This window comes from Miscanthus floridulus, chromosome 16, assembly GCF_019320115.1.
Source record: "Miscanthus floridulus cultivar M001 chromosome 16, ASM1932011v1, whole genome shotgun sequence".
Lineage (NCBI taxonomy): Eukaryota > Viridiplantae > Streptophyta > Magnoliopsida > Poales > Poaceae > Miscanthus > Miscanthus floridulus.
The window spans coordinates 102,366,058-102,390,441 of NC_089595.1; the positions used below are offsets into that span (position 1 = coordinate 102,366,058).

Here is a 24,384-nt window from a genome sequence, read left to right on the forward strand (position 1 = left end):
GTTTAGGATAGATGGCCGTACTATCAAGAGGGGCAAACTTGTTTGCATATCGGTCATCTAGTGTCACTCGAGTGATCTAACTTTGCATCATCGCTACGATCGAGTGGCGTGGCAAGTTTAGTGGCTAATCCTTTGGAAAATAATTGTGAAAATGCTAACACACATACACATGGTGGTGTACACTTTATGATGTTGGCACATTTACAAAGGAGATGAAGCTGGAGTTGATGTGGATCAACTTGGCGATGGAATGGAGGCAAGAAAGGTTTGAAACTCCACCGACGGAGTGTCCGCCCGTAGAGTGCGGACAGTTCAACGGTGCCACCGACGCCCTATATAGAAAATATAGGGTCTCACAGAGTGGACCGGACGCTGGTCACGTGGTGATCGGACGCTGGGGTCCTGCGTCCGGTCAGTGGCAGCAGAGAGCGTGCAGACGTCGGTCTTTGACCGGACGCTAGCGCTAAAAGTGACCGGACGCTGGCAGGGTGCGTCCGGTCAGGCTGACGTACGATGGCATAGGCGACGCAGAAAAGTTGGAGAAGGGCCGGACGCTGGTGCTGCGTCCGATCATGACCGATCGGACGCGTCCGGTCGTGACTGGTATCTTACTGGAAATGACCGAACGCTGGGGGTGCTGCGTCCGGTCAGTTTAAGCAGCTGAAAGGTCCTAATGGCTAGAGGGGGGGGGTGAATAGCCTAATAAAATTTCTACAACAACATTTAACAAAAGGTTAGACAATTATGAGGCGAAGCAAGTGTTGCGCTAGCCTACTCAAAATGCAAGCCACCTATCACAATTCTAGTTTAGATAGTGTCGATTCACACAAGAGGTATGACACTACCCTATATTAGTGTGCTCTCAAAGGCTAACTAAAGAGCCACACCAACCAAGCAAGCAAGCTCTCACAACTAGTTACACTAAAGAGCTTGTCAACTAGTTTGCGATAATGTAAAGAGAGTGATCAAGATAGTTATACTGCCGTGTAGAGGAGTGAACCAATTAATCACAAGGATGAATAACAATGAAGACCAATCACCTCGGAATCAAAGGATGAACACAATAATTTTTACCGAGGTTCACTTGCTTGCCGACAAGCTACTTCTCGTTGTGGCGATTCACTCACTTGGAGGTTCACGCGCTAATTGGCTTCACACGCCAAACCCTCAATAGGGTGCCGCACAACCAACACAAGATGAGGATCACACAAGCCACGAGCAATTCACTAGAGTACCTTTTGGCGCTCTGCCAGGGAAAGGTCAAGAACCCCTCACAATCACCACGATCGGAGCCAGAGACAATCACCACCCTCCGCTCAACGATCCTCGCTGCTCCAAGCCGTCTAGGTGGCGGCAACCACCAAGAGTAACAAGCGAAATCCGCAGCGAAACACGAACACCAAGTGCCTCTAGATGCAATCACTCAAGCAATGCACTTGGATCACTCCCAATCTCACTATAATGATGAATCAATGATGTAGATGAGTGGGAGGACTTTGGCTTAGCTCACAAGGTTGCTATGTCAATGAAAATGGCCAAAGATTGTCCCTTGAGCCGGCCATGGGGCTATAAATAGAGCCCCCATCAAATAGAGCCGTTATACCTCTTCACTGGGCAAAACGCGCTCTGACCGGATGCTCCGATCATACTGACCGGACCCTGGACCTAGCGTCCGGTCCATAGATGGACGCCACGCGTCATCAGCTTCAAACGCTGTTTGTCAGATTCTAACGGTTATGACGCTGACCAGACGCTCGGTATAAACTGACCGGACGCTGGAACCTCAGCGTCCGGTCGAGTACAGTAAGGGTCGAAACCTGGTTTTCCTCGACCGGACACAGCCCAGCGTCCGGTGGTAAACCCTAGCCACTGTACCGACAGTCAACGCGATCGGACGCAGGCAGTCAGCGTCTGGTGCTTCTGGATCCAGCATCCGGTCACTGGACCGACGCTGGCATCAGCTCTGTTCTCACTTCTATCTTCTCCACCCTTGCTCCAATGTGCCAACCACCAAGAATTTGCATCCGGCGCAATAGAAAATAGGCATTTCATTTTCCCGAAAGCGCCGCAAACACCTTGTGCACATGTGTTAGCATATTTTCACAAATATTATCAAGGGTGTTAGCACTCCACTAGATCCTAAATGCATATGTAATGAGTTAGAGCATCTAGTGGCACTTTGATAACCGTATTCCGATACGAGTTTTACCCCTCTTAATAGTATGGCTATCAAACCTAAATGTGATCACACTCTCTAAGTGTCTTGATCACCAAAACAAAATAGCTCCTATGGTTTATACCTTTGCTTTGAGCTTTTTGTTTTTCTCTTTCTTCATTTCAAGTTTAAGCCCTTGATCATCACCATGCCATCACCATTGTCATGCTATGATCTTCATTAGCTTCTCTACTTAAAGTGTGCTACCTATGTCATGATCACTTGATAAACTAGGTTAGCACTTAGGGTTTCATCAATTCACTAAAACCAAACTAGAGCTTTCAGCAGCTGCGTCCGGTTATCACTTGACCGTTGAGATCAAGTGACTGAGGTTGAATGGAGGCGACACGTGGCGAGCATCCGTTGACCAGACGCTGAGGTCCTGCGTCCGGTTGATACGACCGGAGTGTCCGGTCGTCCCCAGTTTTGCCCAGTGAATGGGTAACGGCTAGTTTAGTCCATGGGGCTATAAATAGAAGGTGGCATTGGCCATGGCTGGGGCTGAGCACCTCGGGGGACTTGTGTCCATGCTTGTGAGTGCTTGAGAGCCCTCCATCTCACACATACTTGATAGCGATCATTCGATTATGTGAGAGAGCGATTCTAGTGTGATTGTATCGTGAGGTTGCATTGAGTAGCACTAGATGATCGAGTTGTAAGCCAGTGGTGCTTGTTACTTTTGGAGGTTACCACCTCCTAGATGGCTTGGTGGTGGTCTCCATCGAAGCCCGCAAGAAGCTTGTGCGGTGCTCTGGAGAAGAGCTTTGTGAGGGGCATTATGCTTGCCCCGCGGGAGCCACGAAGAGCAACTCTAGTAAAGCGTGTCATTGAGCTACCCTCATTTTCGGGGTAGGTTCTTGCGGTGCCCGACGTGCGGGCTTGGCGGGTAATGCCAATTAGCCGCCGAACCACCAAGTGAGCGGTCGACACAACGGGGACTAACGTGTTGGCAAACACATGAACCTCGGGAGAAAAATCACCGTGTCAATCTTGTTCTTCCCGTTGGTTTGCATCCTCGTTACACAAGCTTGTAATTACTTTTATATACATTGTGCTTGTGTAGTTGCTCTTGTAATTAGTTATCTTGTGTAGCTTACTAGTTACCTTCTTGCCTATGTAGCATAGCAGTAGCTCCCTTGCGTAGCTAATTTAGTTTGTGTAACCTTGTTAGTCACATTGCTTAGTTTGTGTAGCTAAGTAATTGCGCTTCCTAATTTGGCATTGGTTGTCTTGTTATTGAGCATTGCTAGTAAGCTTAGATGGTTTTGTGCTTTTGCTTACTAGTTTGTATAGGAGCTCTCTTGTTGCTTAAAGTACTAGTGTCATAGGTTTGTGTGATCTTGCTTCTAGAATTGGTTAGGCGAGCTCTAGCTAGCCCGGCATCTTTGTTGCTTAATTGGTATCTTTGAAAGGTGCTAGAGAACATAGATAGAGGGGTGTAGTCTTGGCTAGACCGATAGTTATAATTCCGCACATGTTTCGGTTAGCCGACGCGATTAATTTTAGAAAGGACTATTCACCCCCTTTATGCCGCCATCTCGACCCTTCATTGCCTTAAATGTTAATATTATTTATATAAATTTGATAAATTAAGAATATTTAACTAAACACTTCTTTAATTACATTCATTGTATTTATAGAACTGAGGTAGTAAACCTCATCAGACTATACCTAAAATAAATCAACTCATAGAATCATCATAATTCATAAGTCAAACTATTTTTAGAGAAAAAAAATAACATCTATTTTAGAGAGAAAAAATAACAGCTAGTAAAAATGCATTGAAATTCGAAAGAAGGGGGCCCATGCCTCACTCCTTTACACACCTAGCAGTACACGTTGCAGCCGCAACACTAATGGACCGAACGGCGGTGCCTGCCTCTTCTGTGTCCTCTTTCTTGTCTCTCTCTTCCGTGATTCCCGAGACAAAACCCCAGAGGGGCAGCCAGGGCACTAAACTGGCACGCAGCCTCTGGGGTGTCATCTGATCTGCCACTGCCATCTGGCTCATGTCCTCCGCTGCAAGAAAAAGATCATTTTCCAAAGAGAAATTATTTTCACGAGTAGCTAGCCCATCATGTCGCATTGATTCCAGCGGTCGCTCTTTGTCGCGCCGTGATGGATGGCGCGACAGAGCCGCGCCAAGATCGGTGGCACGGCAGACCTTGCCACGTCACCGGTCAGCATCTCAGTTGTCGCCACGTCAGCTCTCTCGCCGCGCCACCATGCATGACGCGGCACAGGTATTTCGCCGCGTCATGGCAATAGACGCGGCCAAAAGTGTTAGATTTGGAAATAAAAAACGAGCAGTGTTAGATTTAAAATTAATTAAAAAAAGTGTTAAAATTTTAAAAAAAATCCGCCACATACACCCCTGTATACTCAGCGCACAGCCGGTGCTTTGGACTTGTTAACACGTTCTTTGATTTGGAGCATAGGCATTGCGAGATGTTCGTAGGCAATGGTTACGTGAAGCGAGCCTACTTTGTCGGGCCCCTGTCATTGCCGTTACTAGTGGCCTTGTTCGGATGATGCTAAAAAAGCACTGTGCATGGCTGAAATTTACTATACTAAATTTCTCTAAGCGAACGGGGCCACAGCAGTTGGCAACCGGCGCCTACGACTCACAGTGCATCGACTGGCTGGACAAGAAGCCATCCAAGTCTGTGGTGTACTTGTGCTTTGGGAGCTTGACTCACGTCTCAGAGGGCCAACTCCGTGAGCTAGCTCTTGGGTTAGAGGCCTCTCAGGAGCAATTCCTGTTGGTTATCAGGTCGGAGACATGGGTGCCACCGGAGCTCCGCAGACTGTGATACTGGCGCACCACGCCGTGGGTGCGTTTGTTACGCATTGCGGGTGGAACTCGGTCCTGGAAACGGTGGTGGCTGGTATGCCGGTGCTGACATGGCCTATGGTGTTTGAGCAATTCATCACCGAGAGGTTCGTGACGAAAGTGCTGGCAATCGGAGAGCGGCTGTGGCCAGAGGGTGCCGGGGTGAGAAGCACGAGGTCTGAAGAGCATGAGCTGGTCCCTGCTGAGGCAGTGGCACGAGCGCTGGCCATATTTATGGAGCCCAGAGGAGCTGGGGATGAGTAGAGTCAAGGAGCTCTCAGCGAAGGCTCGTGCAGCCATGGCGGAAGGCGGCTCTTCCCACCGTGATCCGCGCCGCATGATTGATGACCTCATGGAAGCAAGAGCGGCTACCAGCTAGTGCAGGGAGCCAGGGACAGTGCTTCCGTCTAATTTTGAGCTCAGGTAATGTCCTGTTGTATCTGGAGCCCCCCGAAGGTAAAAGAAGAAGAAAGAGCCCCTCCTAACCTCATGAGCTGGATCCGCCGCTGTCTGTTGTCACGTTTCGATGTTTGGTAGGAATCCTTTGGTTAGTAAGAGCTTAACTGTATCTGGAAAACCATAGCAGCAGATAATGTATCCCTGTGTATGCCTCTAGCCTCGATTGTAGCATGGCAACATTTGTGGCTTTCCTAGCGTCCGGACGTCCGGCGTGCGAGATGCATCCAGACGCTGCTCCCTTTCGCAAACCCGCCCGACCTAGAAACAATAATCAAATAGAATTGCGTCCACCGCGCCTCTGTCCCCGTTCCCCACCACGCCCCTGTCCTCGTTCCCCACCGCGCCCCGTTCCCCCACCGCATCCCGTTCCTAAGAGCACGGAACACTTCAAGTGTAACATCATAAATTATGTAAACTATGTAGCGCAACATCGGAATATAAAATACTACAACATCGCAAAAACTATGTAGTGCAACATCAAAAAAAAAATGTACGGCAACATCGAAAATTACGTAATGCAACATCGAAAACTGCAACATCTCAAACAGTAGTACTACAACATCGCAAAATCAACCATGAAACATGGAAATGGAAACATCTCAAAATCACCTTTGAGTACTGCAACATTTGAAAAAAATGTAATTTCAATGCCACAACACGTAGAAAATGTTAAAACTCACAAGTTGCAACATTGGGGGGAAAATATAATCCCAACATTAGAACTTCCTCTCTGCAACACATGAATCACCTATTACAACATTCGAAAATCATTTATTGCAACATCCCAAAAATACCCTTACAACACGGAGAAACAGCAAGAGCGTATAAACAACAAGGGGATGGATTCGAGGTGCAGGCTGCTCCAGCCCCTGGCCCATCACCTTTGAGCTCGCCAGAGCGAGGAGGGAATAGGACCCCAGATCTCGCCGGAACCCTAGCCACCACCGCGTCCCTCAGATGAGGAGGAGGAGGGCTCAGATCCAGAAGAGGACCGACCTACCTCGTCAAAGCCGCCGCAGTCGTCCTTGTCTCCGGTGGAGGGAGCGGGAGCCGGGTCGCTAGGGGCGCGGGGTAGCAATGGAGGTCACGGAGGGGGAGGAAGGGAGGGAGGGAGCGAGGGCGGGCGGGCCGGCAGCGAGCTAGGCGTGGGCGCGGCGTCCGTCCCAGGGCGCTAGCAGGCCCGGAGCACGATGCGGGAGGGGCGGCAGTGAGCGAGCAAGCCATCGGATGAGTGCATGGAGAAGAAAAGCGAGCGAGTTGAGTGGATGAACGCGGTTTATTTTTTAATAAAGCGTGGATGAGTAGAGGTGGTACGTCCGGCGGGTCAGAAGTCTGATAAGAAGCATTATCGCATCGTTTGCCTGAGTGTCTGCCGTGTGTTTTGTGTAGGAATCTTGTTGTATCGCAAGAAACTTCATGTAGTGGATTTTTTTTTGTGAATTACTGGATTTGATCCAGATTTTTTTTCAATGTGTGTTTGTGAGTCAAAGTTTTTTTTAATCACGTACTGGATTTAAATCCGTGTTTGTGAGCCAATGATTTTTTTTTTCATTTTTTCGATCTGTCATGTCTTAGAATTGCGAATTTGCCGCTGTGATCAAACAACAAGCAAGCATTATATCCTTTTTAGTGTTTTTTTGTCGCAACTGCGAGTACAACATTATCCTGAATCACGGTTAAATTTGTAGTTATATTGCATGCAAAAAGGAAAACAAAAAAAATCTATCTAGATGGGAGTTGAGGAACTAGTGCTTGCGTGAAGATGCATTCGATCCTATGTTGTTTTTGTTTGATAGGTCATTCTATCCTGTGTGGCACTGTACGAGACGAAATACGAGACCGTTGACGTGTAGTAGTATACTTTCCCTCAGCTCGCGGGAGACACCTCCGCTGATCCCCACACCTATGGCTCTACACGCCATCGGAATTGCAGCTTGCATGGGACAATGGACGATGAACCCGCCCTTCGCCCTTCGCCACGGTGCATGTTAGGGTAAGATGAACCCGCCCTTCGCCACGGTAATATTGTCCATTCGCAACAGCAGGAACAAGAGTGGCAGCTGATTTGTGGGCCGCGCGTGTTTGTGCTTGTGTGTGGAAGCAGTTCCATTTGCAGCTACAAAACTCTTCACGCGCCGTTCGCCATTGGACCACCATTTGTACTTTGCTTGTAGTACCCATGATGTATGTTGGCATGTTGTAAATAAAATATAAAATCTATCTATCATCTTGATATTTGGCCAAGCAAATGAGTTTGTACATTAATTTTCTTTAGGTTGAGTCACAAGTTTCTGGGATTCGACCGAGATAGTCCGAATTTTAGCGAAATTCGCCCATTCGGTTAGGTCTCAAACGAATTATGTGCTTCAAATCTCGAAAATTCACCGAATTAAGTCCGAAATTCAAACGAAATTTCTTGAAATTCGTCCATTTCGGTTGGAACCGAATTTTTTTTCCAAAATGAATCCCAAAACCTTCACAAGAAAACAAAATAGAATCACTCCCTAGCTGCATGTTGAAAAAATACACAAAGCTGACATTTCACATAAATTAACTCGACAATACCATTAAATCTATTTCGTATCACCTACATATATGCCATCATTAAAGAATTACTCACCAGTAGTCGCCACTACCACCTACACACGGATGTTTGGCAGAGCTCCACACAACCCTAGATTCTAAAAAATAGTTCCGCACCCAATTTTTTCAGCCAAACGCCCCGGCTCCGCGAACTCCAGATCCGCCAAAAACGTGGACCTAGCTCCCAAATCCACCAAATCCATAGAGCACCTTAAGGACTGCTTTGAAAACTGTAATTTTATGGAGTTGGTGAAAATTACCCATCATTGCCATCGGTTACACACAAAATACCGGTTTGATTTCTTTTTCCTTCGCAGCTACATCTTCTTTCGCGTGCTTCTTCCACCGACGTCGCGCCACCCGCCACCCTAGCTCAGGCCCCGTCGCACCCAGCTCCAGCCCCGGCGAGCGCTCCGCCTCTGGTGCTCGCCCCACCGCCGTGGCGAGGCCGGCCGTGACCCATCGCCGCCCTATTGCGTGACGCCGTGGCCGAGTGTCGTCCCTGCTATGTGGCGCCATGAAGACCCTCGCCGAGAGCCGCGCCTTACCTAGCCGGCCGCGCGCCGCCCCCTGGCCAGCCGCACTCGCCCCCAGCGACCGCCGCGACCTCTCCCGGCCTGCTCGCACGCCCCATGCCGATGGCCGCCATGGTCGTGGCCGCGACCAGCCGGGGCTACACCTGCCAGGGTCGAGATTTGAAGCAAATGAGTTTGTACATTAATTTTCTTCGGGTTTAGTCACAAGTTTCTGGAATTCGACCGAGATAGTCTGAATTTTAGCGAAATTCACCCATTCGGTTAGGTCTCAAACAAATTCTGTGCTTCAAATCTCGAAAATTCACCGAATTGAGTCCAAAATTCAAACAAAATTTCCCAAAATCCGTCCAATTCATTTGGAACTGATTTTTTTTCCAAAATGAATCCCAAAACCTTCACAAGAAAACAAAACAGAATCACTCCCTAGCTGCATGTTGAAAAAATACGCAAAGCTGTCATTTCACATAAATTAACTTGAAAATACCATTAAATCTATTTCGTATCACCTACATATATGCCATCATTAAAGAATTACTCACCAGTAGTCACCACTAATGTCGATGTTTTACCACCGGCAACCCGTCACGGGGTACTCGGGACGGTGATTTGTTCGGAGGGGTATCGGCGTTTGCAGGAACTCGATGGTAAACGCAGGGAGACAATGATTTATACTGGTTCGGCACGCCGGAAAGTCACGGCGCCCTACGTCCAGTCTGGTGTGGATAGTATATTGCACCCTGCGCTATTTGTTGTGTTACGAGGTATGTTGTGGTTGTGAGTTCTGTCGGTTATGTCTGTGTCGATCTAGGGACCCCTGCCCTCCTTTATATAGTCTAGGAGAGGCGGGAGTCCTAGTCGGTTACAAAGTAGAGATCCTAGTAGGATTACGTGTAACTAGTCCTAGTAGGATTACATGTAGGGAATCCTAGTTGGACTAGGTCTTCTTCTCTCTTCTCCGTGCGAAACCCCATGGGTCCCGTATCGACAAGCCCCCGAGCATTTCATGGATGAGCTTCAGAAGCCTTCTTGTTCTTCTTGGTCTTCGTTGAGTTGTTGTAAATCCATTCCAGGTTCTTCTGAAGTGAAACCTTGAGATGGTCTTCTTTGTCTTTTCTTCGGCTGATGTGCACTTTTGGACAAAAGTGCACTCAGTGAGTGTAGCCCCCGAGCCTCTTGCTTGTTGGGACAAGAAGCTAGAGGGTCCCTTTAGTCTTCTTGGTTGCTCCGAGTTCTTTTTGGTGGGTGCAATTTTTTCGTAAAAATTGCACTCACTGAGTGTAGCCCCCGAGCCTCTTGCTTTTGCTTGCAAAAGTTGGAGGGTCCAGATTCTTGTCTTCAAAAAAATTTTGGGGCTATGTATCCCGCCGCCCCCGAGCCTTCTCCGAGTACTTTTCTTTAGAATAGAAATCGGATGAAGGGTCTTGATGTGTTGTCTTTGTTGTAGTCTTGAGTACTTGTATTCTTGGTCTTTCATCCTTGAATTCGAGCCCCCGGGCGTAGTTGAAGCGAATGCCGAGCCCCCGAGCTTAGTGTTTGACTAAGCCGTGATGCTCTTCCGAGTTGTTTTTATTCATCCAGGTCGTTTCTAGACTTCTCTGGTTCTTGATGTACCTCTTCCAGGTTGTTTGCACTTCGTCCAGGTTCTTTCTGAACTTGTATGTACCTTTTCCGGGTTGTTTTCTGATCAATCTGGGTTCTTTCTGAATTTGTCTTGGTACTTGCAGCACCTCTTCGGGGTTGTTTTCTGATCGATCCGGGTTCTTTCTAAGCGTTTGTCTTGGTTCTTGCCGCACCTTGTCGGGGTTTTTCTTTGATCAAACCAGGTTGTTTCTGGGCTAGTTCTTAGGAGTGTGTTTTTCCTGATCTCATGGTACAGATGTAGCTCCCCTTATCCGGGTTGTTTTCTGATCAATCCGGGTTCTTTCTGAATTTGTCTTGGTACTTGCCGCACCTTGTCGGGGTTCTTTTTTATCAAACCAGGTTGTTTCTGGACTAGCTCTCAAGAGCATGTTTTTCCTGATCTCATGGTACAGATGTAGCTCCCCTGCATGTTAAACATAAAAATATGTTGTAAATGACATTCCAGATATGAAGTCGGGAGCATGTCCCATATTTGAATAATTAATCAGGGGCGGGCACCGGCATCATAAAATGCATATAAACTTTTTTCGCGTCTTGCTCTTGCTAGGCCATGCAAATTCCTCAGATAGTGTCCTGTTACGTTTAAGCACTTGAATCTCTGACGTATGGTTCAGAGGTTCATTGATGTGACCATCCATATGAGTAGACAAGCTTCACGGATTAAGGTATGTTCTACTTGAGGACTTTAGCGACCGTTAAGAGAAGACTTAGAGCACTATGTTTGCTCGCATGATGATTGTAGAGCACTATGTTTGCTCGCATGATGATTTTTTTGTGTCTTCCCTTGCTAGGTCGGTTAATTTCCTGGGAAGTAGCCTGTTATGTTTAAGCACTTGAATCTCGCGTATGGTTCAGAGGTCCATTGACGTGACCACCCGTATGGTTCAGAGGTTCTTTGACGTGACCATCCGTATGGTTCAGAGGTTCATTGACGTGACCATCCATTCGAGAAAACAAGCTTCACGAATTAAGGCTTACTATCCAAGGAAATTAACAGCCGTTAAGGGAAGATGATATGGCCACAGAGGCATACAAATAATATCCGGAATGTAAAAAATTAAAGCGTCACTTAGCTTGGTTCATGGTAGAGTTGTTGACCACCGCAGTCGGGTAGTCGATCGGTGCGCCGTTCAGCCTAGTAGCTAGTCACCGTAGTTGGATATCGTATCCGAGTTGTTTGCGGAGGTCATGTGTTCCTTTCGCTTAAATTGTTTCCGAGTACTCGGACTCCTCGGCCGAGTAGTCGGTCTTGGCTTGCTTGCTATCTGGCTTGGATGACTTGTTCCTTGATTTGGCTTGCTTCCGTGTTGTGGTAACAATCGGTCAGATGCTTGGTACTTGGCTGCTCGTGACTTGACAGCTTGCTTGTTGACGTAGTTGATTCAAGTACAAGATGATTCTCCCATACGACCATATGTTGGCATAGTGACGGATCTAGACGTGATGCATGCATGGGCACTCGCATGTCTCTTGTATCTTGTATGTATATGTGTATATATGCCTCAATATTTAATTGGCTTGCATGCTCGTCTCTGATTAATGGTGTGGACTTCTTTCTTGCGTCATCAACATGTCATGGAGCTTGTAGAGCATGAATAATTTGCTTGCTTTTTTGCTGGCTGGATCCGTATTGTAGTCGGCTTGCTTGCTAGTTTGCTCAGTGCAATCGGACATGGTGCTTCTAGATCAAACTTTGGATATTGATGTGGCTGGATGTCGCAAACTGACATGGGGTCTGAATTTAAGAGTCTGAGTTATCATCGTGACTGCTTGATCTTGTCTCTTGTGTATGAGTATATACATATATATGTTGGCCTTGCTTGCTTCCTCATCCTTGTCGTGCTCCTCCGTTTGATTGGACTGGTGAAAATTTTTATGTACTTGTCGTATCAGAGTAGAATTAGTATCCGAATTCGAGTAGACATCACCATGACTTCTTGCCGTAGTTGATGCTGACCGATCCTTCTTTGGCTTTGAGATGTATTGGACTCAGATGAATTGCGGTGCTGATTGACTTGTTCTAGGGAAAGCTCTGACTTGCATGTTGCTTGATCGCTTGTAGTCTTTAGTGGCAGTGCTTGTTGACCGGCTGCTGGAGTTGGGATCCTGTGCGGATGTTATCGTCCATGTTGACGAGAGTTGTAGCGAGTTGTCGACGAAAACCGTAGTGAGTTGTCGATGAGGCCGATGAGAACCGCGACAAATCTTGATCTTAAGGTCCACCGAGCTCTCAAACGCAAAGCGCCAAGAGCCCCTACCTCACGCGCTTGCTGTCGATGTTTTACCACCAGCAACCCGTCATGGGGTACCCGGGACGGTGATTTGTTCGGAGGGGTATCGGCGTTTATAGGAATTCGATGGTAAGCGCAGGGAGACAACGATTTATACTGGTTCGGCACACCAGAAAGCTAGTCACGGCGCCCTATGTCTAGTCTGGTGTGGATAGTATATTGCGCCCTGCGCTATTTGTTGTGTTGTGAGGTATGTTGTGGTTGTGAGTTCTGTCGGTTATGTCTGTATCGATCTAGGGACCCCTTCCCTCCTTTATATAGTCCAGGAGAGGCGGGAGTCCTAGTCGATTACAAAGTAGAGATCCTAGTAGGATTACGTGTAACTAGTCCTAGTAGGATTACATGTAGGGAATCCTAGTTGGACTAGGTCTTCTTCTCTCTTCTCCGTGCGAAACCCCATGGGTCCCGCATCGACAACTACCACCTACACAGGGGTGTTTGGCAGAGCTCCACGTAACCCTAGATTCTAAAAAATAGCTCCGCTCTGAATTTTTGCAGCTAAATGCCCTAGCTCCACGAACTCCAGATCTGTCAAAAACGTGGATCTAGCTCCCAAATCCACCAAATCCATAGAGCACCTCAAGGGGTGCTTTGAAAACTGTAATTTTATGGAGTTGGTGAAAATAACCCACAATTGCCCTTGGTTACACACAAATACCGGTTTGATTTCTTTTTCCTTCGCTGCAGCATCTTCTTTCGCGTGCTTCTTCCACCACCATCGCGCCACCCACCACCCAGCTTAGCCACGTTGCACCCAGCCCTAGCCTCGACGAGCGCTCTGCCTCTGGCGCTCGCCCCACCGCCGTGGCGTGGCCGGACGTGACCCATCGCCGCCCTGTTGCGTGACACCGTGGCCAAGTGTCATCTCTGCTGCGTGGTACCATGGAGACCCTCACTGGGAGCCATGCCTCGCCTGGCCAGCCGCGCGCCGCCCCCTGGCCAGCCGCACCCGCCCCCAGCGGCCACCGCTCCCTCTCCCAGCCTGCTCGCACGCCCCATGCCACTGGCCGCCATGGTCGTGGCCACGACCAGCTGGGGCCGCACCTGCTAGGGTCAAGATTTGAAGCAAATGAGACTGTACATAAATTTTCTTCAGGTTTAGTCTCAAGGTTCTGGGATTCGACCGAGATAGTCCGAATTTTAGCGAAATTCGCCCATTCGATTAGGTCTCAAATCAATTTTGTGCTTCAAATCTGGAAAATTCACCGAATTGAGTCCCAAATTCAAACAAAATTTCCCAAAATTCATCCATTTTGGTTGGAACCGAATTTTTTCTAAAATGAATCCCAAAACCTTCCCAAGAAAACAAAATAGAATCACACCCTAGCTGCATGTTGAAAAATACGCAAATCTATCATTTCACATAAATTAACTTGAAAATACCATGAAATCTATTTCGTATCAGCTACATATATGCCATCATTAAAGAATTACTCACCAGTAGTCACCACTACCACCTACACAGGGGTGTTTGGCAGACCTCCACGCAACCCTAGATTCTAAAAAATAGCTCCGCTCTCAATTTTTCTAGCCTCACGCCACAGCTCCATGAACTTCAGATCTGCCAAAAACATGGATCTAGCTCCCAAATCCACCAAATCCATAGAGCACCTCAAGGGGTGCTTTGAAAACTGTAATTTTATTGAGTTGGTGAAAATTACCCACAATTGCCATCGGTTACACACAAATACTGGTTTGATTTCTTTTTTCCTTCGATGTTGCATCTTCTTTCGCGTGCTTCTTCCATTGTCGTCGCGCCACCCACCACCCTAGCTCAGGCCCCGTCGCACCCAGCTCCAGCCCCGGCGGGCGCTCTGCCTCTGGCGCTCGCCCCACCGTCGTGGTGAGGCCGATCGTGACCCATCGCCGCCCTGTTGCGTGACGCCATGGCCAAGTGTCGTCCCTGCTACGTGGCGTCATGGAGACCCTCGCCGGGAGCCACGCCTTGCTTGGCCGGCCGCGCGCCGCCCCCTGGCAAGCTGCACCCCCCTCGGACACCGCGCCCTCTCCCGGCCTGCTCACACGCCCCATGCCGTTGGCCGCCATGGTCGTGGCCGCGACCAGCCGGGGCCACACCTGCTAGGGTCGAGATTTGAAGCAAATGTGTTTGTACATTAACTTTCTTCGGGTTTAGTCACAAGTTTCTGGGATTCGACCGAGATAGTCTGAATTGCAGCGAAATTCGCCCATTCGGTTAGGTCTCAAACGAATTATGTGCTTCAAATCTCAAAATTCACCAAATTGAGTCCAAAATTTAAACGAAATTTCCCGAAATTCGTCCATTTCGGTTGGAACCGATTTTTTCCCAAAATGAATACCAGAACCTTCATAAGAAAACAAAATAGAATCACTCCCTAGCTGCATGTTGAAAAAATACGAAGAGCTGTCATTGCACATAAATTAACTCAAAAATACCATTAAATCTATTTCGTATCACCTACATACGGAGCATATTGTAACACCCTCGGTGTTATACCGTAAATCATTTACTAAAATATGTCATGAGCATCATGTTTATGTGTTAATGCATGTGATAAAGTGTGTAGATCAATTTCTATAACTCGAAACGATCGACAAAAATGCGAAACGAAAGTTGATTCAATAGTCATGTTATATCACTTAGGGGTTAAAACTAAATTTTATTGAATGAAAATACTATAGAATATGTATGTGACACCTTAATAAAGTTTGAAATGTGAGATTTGTAGATGACAATGAAATACTTGGTGTTGAGAGATAATGTTGTTAAGTACTATATTCAATAGCTTAAAAGTGCAACTAGAAATAGAAATCCATTTAACACTTAGAAAATTTCATGAACTTTTAGAAGGTTAGGCATTGTGATGTTTAGCAATTTTAGAGAAATTGGGTTAAGGAGTAGGGTAGTATTATGGCTTGTTTTAGTAGCCTAATATACCCTCTAAGGTATAGCAAAAGTGGTTTGGGGATTGGATCAACGGTTTAGACGTTTTTGAATGCTTTAAAATTCATGCCGACACTTGCTTCGATTGCCTGGCCGAGTGTGCACGGTCACCATCGCACGGAGCCTCGGTGTCGCTGGGCTCGGACGTGCGCTCGCGCACTGCCACGCGTGGTCGGCCACGACTGCCGCATCCTGGCCGGCCATAGCTGGCCGTCTGGCCTTGTCGTGCGGTGCTGCCGCCACCGCCGACCCGGTGCCCTAGCCGCCTTGCCACGCAGACATCTTGTCCCACGGCCGTGTTGTGTCGCTATCACTCGCCGCGTTATGCTGCGGGTCGCCAGCCGCTGCTGCTCCGCTATCCCTACCGCTCTGCTGCGATGCCGCTACTGCTGATATTGTGCCGTGATGTGCTCGTCCCCTCATTGCACGCACGAGGGCTTGCCCCCTCCTCTCCTGCCCGCACCGTAGCTTTGCCATTTATGGCACAGCAGCCCCGCAGGCAGTGTTGGTCGGTGGCATGTGTGTGTTGTCCGTAGTAGCAATGCATGGGTCGGTCGGATCAGGACGGATGCATCCTACCAAGGCCGGTCACGTCGAGCCCCAGTTCTCTCTCTAGTCTCCCCGCCATGGCCGACTAAGCTGCGCGAGTTAATATGACTGGGAGGAGTCATCTCGGATCATGGCGTCGTGTCTCTAGCGCCGCCATCAAGTCCTCTAGTCGACTGTCCCCACCCTGCCTTGAATGGTGCCTAGCCGAGCTCTAATTTTGGAGTTTTGCCCCCGCCACAGCGCCACTAACACCTAGCCCGCCACCACCGTAGGTAGCCACCAGCTCATTGCCTCAAGCTAAATTGGCTGCACCACCCGACCCACCTTGCACCCTTTCTCACTATGTGCACCTAAGCCGCACCCCTATAGCTATCCTCGTGGCACTGACGCAGCCATGCCACCACGACCCACCGTCACGCTTGTCGCGCGCACGCGACCAGGCTTGCTCAGGGCATCTCCGGCCAAGCCACCGCCACGGGTTGGTGCATGGTGAATCGCTGATGCTCACCCACTATTTCTATCACCTCTTTTATGCCAAGGCTCACCGAAACGTGGTTGCCGCCGCCGCAGGGTGCACACCATCATGAAGAGGCCATCCTATTGCGTCTCGACTTGTCCCACCACTGCCCGGAGTTGCGCGTCAGCCCGTAGGTAAGGGTCAACCCCCTAGCTAGGTCTATGCCAGTCACAGTTGAAAGGTCCTAATGGCTAAAGGGGAGGGGGTGAATAGCCTATTAAAAAATTTCTACAACAACACTTAACAAACTGGTTAGACAATTATGAGGCGAAGCAAGTGTTGCGCTAGCCTACTAAACATGCAAGCAACCTACCACAATTCTAGTTTCTATAGTTTCTATCCACACAATGGCTATGGCACTACACTAAGTTATTGTGCTCTCAAAAGCTAACTAAAGAGCCACACTAACCAAACTAACAAGCTCTCACAACTAGCTACACTAAAGAGCTTGACAACTAGTTTGCGGCAATATAAAGAGAGAGAGCAAGAAGGTTATACCGCCGTGCCGAGGAAGGAGCCAATCAATTACAAGAATGAATAACAATGAAGACCAATCACCTCGGAATCAAATGATGACATAATAATTTTTTACTGAGGTTCACTTGCTTGCCGGCAAGCTAGTCCTCGTTGTGGCGATTCACTCACTTGGAGGTTCACGCGCTAATTGGCATCACACGCCAAACCCTCAATAGGGTGCCACACAACCAACATAAGATGAGGATCACACAAGCCACGAACAATCCACTAGAGTACCTTTTGGCTCTCCGGTGGGGAAAGGTCAAGAACCCCTCACAATCACCACGATCGGAGCCGAAGACAATCACCAACCTCCGCTCGATGATCCTCGCTGTTCCAAGCCATCTAGGTGGCGGCAACCACCAAGAGTAACAAGCGAATCCTGCAGCGAAACACGAACACCAAGTGCCTCTAGATGCAAACACTCAAGCAATGCACTTGGATTTTCTCCCAATCTCACAAATATGATGAATCAATGATGGAGATGAGTAGGAGGGCTTTGGCTAAGCTCATAAGGTTGCTATGTCAATGCAAATGGCTAAGAGAGTGAGTTTGAGCTGGTCATGGGGCTTAAATAGAAGCCCCCATGAAATAGAGCCACTGGGCTCCTCACTGCAATAAACACGGGCCGACCGGACGCACCGGTTAGATTGACCGGACGCTGGACCTCAGCATCTGGTCAAGCGATGGACGCCACGTGTCCCCTCTCTTCAAATACTGAGTACCTGATCCCAACGGTCAAGTGATGACTGGACGCGTTGCTATGAAGTGATCGGACGCTGGACCTCAACGTCCAGTCATTTCCAGTAAGCATCCAAAAGCGAGAAATCATGACCGGACGTGTCTGATCATGCTCGACTGGACTCACCCAGTGTCCGGTCACTCGATGTCTCCTCTATGCACTACCACGTCAGCGAGACCGGACGCAGACCTCCAGCATCCAGTCACTAAGTGACCCAGCATCCGGTCAAAGACCGACGCCAGCGTCTTCACACTTCTACTGACCGGACACGCCGGTCCTACCGAGATTAGCATCCGATCACTTACAGTGACCTCCGCCTTTTTGGTATAGAGCGCCGGTGGCACCATCGGACTGTCCGCACTCTACGGGCGGATACTCCGCCGATGAAGTTCCTAACCTTTGCTCAAATGTGCCAACCACCAAGTGTATCATCTTGTGCACATGTGTTAGCATATTTTCACAAACATTTCCAAGAGTGTTAGTACTCCACTAGATCCTAAATGCATATGCAATGAGTTAGAGCATCTAGTGACACTTTGATAACCGCATTCCGATACGAGTTTCACCCCTCTTAATAGTACGGCTATCGATCCTAAATGTGATCACACTCGCTAAGTGTTTCGATCACCAAAACAAAATGGCTCCTACCATTTATACCTTTGCCTTTAGCCTTTTTTCTCTTTCTTCTTTTCAAGTCCAAGCACTTGATCATCACCATGGCATCACCATCATCATGTCATGATCTTCATTTGCTTCATCACTTGGAATGTGCTACCTATCTCATGATCACTTGATAAACTAGGTTAGTACTTAGGGTTTTATCAATTCACCAAAACTAAACTAGAGCTTTTAATCTCCCCCTTTTTGGTAATTGATGACAACCCTTTCACAAAGATATGAATTAAATTTAATTAAATCCATGTTGCTTGTCCAAGCATATTTACTATGTATAAAAAGATATGGATAAGTTTCATGAACTCCAAATGGTAGCAATTGCTCCCCCTACATATGTGCTAAGAGTTTGGATTGTAGCTTGCACATATGCTTAGATAGGAAATATAGGAAACGATGCTAAGGTATAAAAGATGGACCTTTGAAGCGTGATACCAATCGGAGTGCACCATTATACCATCCTTAGCACCATGGTTAGCCCGATACCACTTGAAAACACTTAGAAAAGAAATGAGCCTTGGAATGTGCTACATATCTCATGATCACTTAGAAAACCTTGGATTGCTCGAAGGAGAGGCATGTCATATGAGTGGGGGGTGCATCAACACTTGGAATGAGCCTTTTATTTTTCTCTTTCTTCTTTTTAAGTCTAAGCACTTGATCATCACCATGGCATCCCCATCATCATGTCATGATCTTCATTTGCTTCATCACTTGGAATGCGCTACCTATCTCATGATCACTTGATAAACTAGGTTAGCACTTAGGGTTTTATCAATTCACCAAAACCAAACTAGAGCTTTCACTTGTTGGCCAGTGTAGTAGCTCAGTGCCAGCCAGTGTCGCGCTGACGAACGCGGAGGCATCGTGGACCTCTCCGATGTGAAGATGAGAGAATACGAGGGCTTTCTTGCAAAGTCGCTGTCTATAGGAATAGTACACGTAGTGCTCGCACTAATGCCTAGTAACGCAAGGACGTTTTTGCAAGATTGCCAACGCGCGCGGGCTGCCCCCGTCGTGGGCTGGCTCGCGTGGGCCGCGTCCGCTCGGTGGGCCGCGCTGGGCTCATCGCCTTTTCTTTTTAAGCGAATTAGTTAAATGGTTTTCTAATTACATTTCTGAGCTAGTCTTTGGTAAATCATATAAAATCATGTAGGTGTCCAAAAATTATGAAACTAATTTTGTTAGGTTCCTAAAATCATGACCTATCTGGTAAGGTATTTTGTTCACTTAGTTTCATAGAATTTTCAAGAGTAGACTAATTAATTTGAAGCACTTAAAATGGGTAAAACATGAACTTGTAGGAATTATTGTGATGAATTGGTAGTAGTACTGGCCCTAGAATTTTTACAGTAGATTCCTAACATTATTAGGTGGTCAATATAATTTTTGTAGCTCCATAATAATTAGTTTGCTGAGGTAGCTAAATGAGCCCTAGTTCAAAAATATATGTTTAAATCAATAAAATGTCGAAACACCTAGGGATTTTATAACTAGAACATTGTGGGAAATTAGCGTCTAGTTCGACAACTTGAATATGTGGTCTAGTGCATTAGTCGTCAGAGCTAGCTCATTAGCTTGAGAGCCGTAATCGTATTTTAAGAGTTACGATTACCGTTGAGTATTTACGTCTCTGCGTTGCATCCACGAATATCATAATAGGGACAATGATGGATCGTGGAGTCGACCGAAGTAGCAAAGAAGATGGTGCATTGACGATCGTGTCATCATGATGGAATGCTAACTTTTGGTTATATCTTACCCAGACAAGCCCTGGTGTATAACCCCTATTATTCTACACTTTATTTTATGTTTGTGCATTAAGTTTAAGGAGTTGAATGAAACCCACTTGCATATATATACCCTTATCCTATGAGTTTTACTAGTATGACAGGATCGTGTAGATTGCTATGCTATAGGACTCCGGTAGAAGTCGAGTGATTGCCTGTCACTCGCGAGAGATAGGAAAGATATATTGTTGTTATTATATTACTATCACATGAAATACATATGAATGATAATTGGAGACCGGACATAATAGTACTTTGGATCCGGACTTGGTTAGGCATTCGAGCGAGGCTCGGATTGCACTTGTTCCGCCTGTGTCGATTGAGGACCGTCTGTTGCATTGGATTCTAGTCAGGTCACAGACTTATTATCCTGAGCACATACTTGCTTATGGGAGCAGGAAGACTCGTTGCTCTCTTATCGTGGGTTTCGGCTCTTTTCGGACCGACTGATTATAGGCGGGGATGGTGGAGGTCTAAGCACCACACTGAGTCCGGGACTCAGGAGTAGGGGTTTGGAATCCAAGTTTGGACAGGGACCTGGACCCCTTGACAGGAGAGTGGTGGGTTGGTCCTGCTTGTGCCTAGGGTATAAGCGGGGCGTGTGTTTCGGGGTGCCTAGCTGGGATACATTGGCTTGCGAATTGCCGTATAATACGGTATGACTTGTCTACGATCTAGCACCATAGTAAGAACTAGAATATGAAAGATGGTAAAATGGTTCTGATTGCTTACCACCTGCTTGAAAATAGCATATGTGCTTACATAGAATGGTTAGTTAATGAACTAATGATGACTGCTAATAAAATTGAATATAAGGACGCACATTTAGTAATGGTCCTGCTGATGCAATAAATCCACAAGCCAGATAGCCTTGTATATCATTGGGGTCCTTTCTTTCCTCCTGACGGGTAAGTCTTACATAGTACAATTGAGTACTCAGGGTTTGTTCTACCCTGTTGCAGGTGACAGGTGGATGCTAGAGCTGACACTAATGCGCGGGAACCTCCTGGTGGGCTCAGCGAGGATTTTCTTAACGTTGCGGACATAGAGTTTATTTGAAACTTTCACCAAAAATGTTTTATAATGGAAAAACTTATAACATGTTATGATGTATATAACGGATCATCATGTTAATATTTAACTCGTCATTAATGATTTTATTTTCGTTGAAACTCTGATAACATAGTCATATTCCGCTGTTATAAACAATAAATATTATACTCTGATGTTGTATGAAAAGTGATGTAAGAAATGGCTAAAATGTTGTAAGCTTTATTCTCCCATTTATGATCCTGTTGAAAATGTGAATTTTCGGGTTCTCCCATGGGGTGTGCTCGACAGAACGGCTTGATGTAGCTCAACTTTGGGGTGCTTAGTGTTTAGTGGAAGACAAACGTCTCCGCAAGTGTGTTATTTGTTCTGCCACATATATGCCATCATTAAAGAATTACTCACCACTACCACCTACATTAAATATTTGATTTAAATGATGAACAGAGGCCCATTAACCTATACTAGGGGTTCACTTCCATCCACCTATTTTAAATATGTTTTTTGTTTCCTAAATTTGCACACCAGATGCCCATAGCTCTCTATGTGGTCATCGATGAGCGGCTGAACTTCGGGCAGGGGGTGCGCCACCACTGCTTGGGCAGAACATCATTGCCATTTCGATGAATCCTAACGGTGGGGAGAGAGTGCCGTAGATGGCAAATGAAGAGCCATCGAGATGGAGTGGGTGGCTTCTTGGATCCACTCGTCGTTGATCCGCCGGATCAATGCTTAGATGTTGGATTAGGGAAAGTTAGGAGCATGCTTCGGCCTGAAGACGCACCAGGAACCTCAGGCACACGCTTTGGGAGTTTCAGGACTGACTTTATCTTGGTCAGTGGCATGGATCCAGGAGGGATGGGCCTCCCAGGGATAGACCAACGACCAACAGATCAACAAGGTCATCAATCTCATCATTGATAGATAAATTATCAATAGATCTCTGTATGTTTAGTATCTGATTGGTTACTCATATTAGTTTGCATTGCAGTAGAGATTATACAGCATACTCTTAACCTGGACAAGGCAATGCAATTTGGTGTTTTAATTTGCCTAGATAGGAATTCGTAGTGTTATGTGTGTGACTAGTTTTCTACACAAGTGGCTAGACCGTGTCTTGGGCTGCAGAGCGGGTGCAGGAGAAAGGAGAAAGGGTGCATAGCTGGATACCCAGATGTTTGGACAGAAAAATATAATACTTCTCTGCTACAAAGAAAATAAATATGCGGGCGTGTACTAAGTACACAAATAAAAGAAAAAGAAGGGAACATACTTTATTCATATTTAAAGGAAATACAAATAGAGGTCCCTTCGTATAAATGCGCGCTCCCTAGCCTGCTGGCGGCGATCTGACTTGGGCGATATGGTCTTCATGGTTTCTAGGACCTCGAAAAGCTTCCAGTTAATTACCCTGGTACAACATGGCTGGAATATCAGTCATGCCCGCCTATGCCGTTCGCCTCCGTCGAAAGGCGCGTGGTGTTGTTGTGGTAGTAGCACTTGCATGGTTGTGGTGTAGCTCGGACTGCTTAGGACGTCTTTGGCAGCATCATCCTGGTACGCCGTGGAACTTGATCGGCGGGGTTGAACTTGTAGTCGTTGATTAAGACATGCATCCGGCGTGGTAGATGCGTCTGATCCCGGTCGCTTGCTTGTCTCTCCTTGATCCTCCTTGCAACGTGCATGCACGACGGACGTGCTCGTGCATCCCCGCCAGTACTTGGCCGGCGACTCCAGGTATGTATGCGCGCGACAGACAGCCACGCTGCGCTCGTCCTCCGGCCCTCGCCCGTGAACACCCGGCAGCCGTGTCCATCGCTCGGACACCGGCCTTCAGCGCGCGCCCGTAACCACGGTGCAGCGTGGGTCCTCACGTCCAGCGGCCACGCCGACGTTCGGCTTCCTGTCTCCATGGGCGTGTCCGGCACCGCCGTGCATAGATGCAACTGTGCAAGACTAGTAGACAATAGAATAAGTACATTAGATTAGCTTATCACCCTTGGATGTCGTCCTCCCTGGATGAAAACGGCTGATGGACTCCTTGCGGCCGTACGCCTGAACTCTGAGGATGAGGAAGCTCCCTTCTCCTCAGATGCGAAATTGTGATTAGCCTCCCCGTGGAGTCCTAGGGCTTCTTTATATAGGCAGCGGCTAGGGCAGCAGCGGGCCTCCTGGGCCGCACGCACGCGCCCCAGAGTTTGTTAGCGTGCCTGAGATGCCCCGGCGCTGATCCTTTTCCTCGTGCCTAGATGAAAAACACGTGCTTATCTATCCACAAAAGAAGTTATCTTCACGTGGTAACCCTTGTAAAGAATTCTGGTTTGTGTAACAATCCAAACCAGATGGACTTCTCATCCGCAGGCACAATCATTCACCGGGCCGGACCGGTCGATGGACAAGACCGTACTCTGTACACTGCTTCACCTATAAGCAGTATGATACGTACAAGATCCAGATTCGACTCCCTGGTATACACAGACGCCATGTACATCGGCTGCCTGGTGAATCCTGGTCTCTTCAGATAAGATCCAATATGTTCTTAGATAATCTACTGCTACCTTTTATAAACACAGCAAGGGAAGGCGACGCCGAAAAGACCATTTGCTGTGATACTGTAGCCGTTGCAGGTGTAGACACCGCACGGCTCACCTGCAGCACTGTAGGCACATGCAGTGACCGGCGCATAGTCAGCCCTGTATGTTATCTAGTTACTGTTACAGCATGTGCGCTGTACTAGGACTAGATGGATAGAGTTGTATAAATAGACTACCACAGTAACTCAGTAAAGAGAGCTCAGATTTGCCATCTCAAAGACAGTGCTTCGGTCAGCGCTGGTGTCTTGTATTGTGTGTGCATGATCTGTTCTCACTTCTTCTTCTAGCTCCAGCCATAGTGTGTGGGGACGGACAACGCTTGTTCGTGGTCGGCATGGCTAGTGGGCGCTCGACAACACTAGCGGATGCTCAGCAAGACTGGTGAGTGGTTCACTCACCTGAGCCGGTGATTCTATGGACCAACAAGTGGTATCAGAGCTGTACAAGGGTCGTCGCTAGACTAACTGCTGGCG

General features: G+C 47.5%; 1 pseudogene; it reads left to right on the forward strand.

Annotated features, from left to right (window-relative positions):
* The first annotated feature begins 795 nt into the window (after nucleotides 1-795).
* On the forward strand, nucleotides 796-5,429 carry LOC136511879 (scopoletin glucosyltransferase-like; annotated as a pseudogene).
* The last annotated feature ends 18,955 nt before the right edge of the window (nucleotides 5,430-24,384 follow it).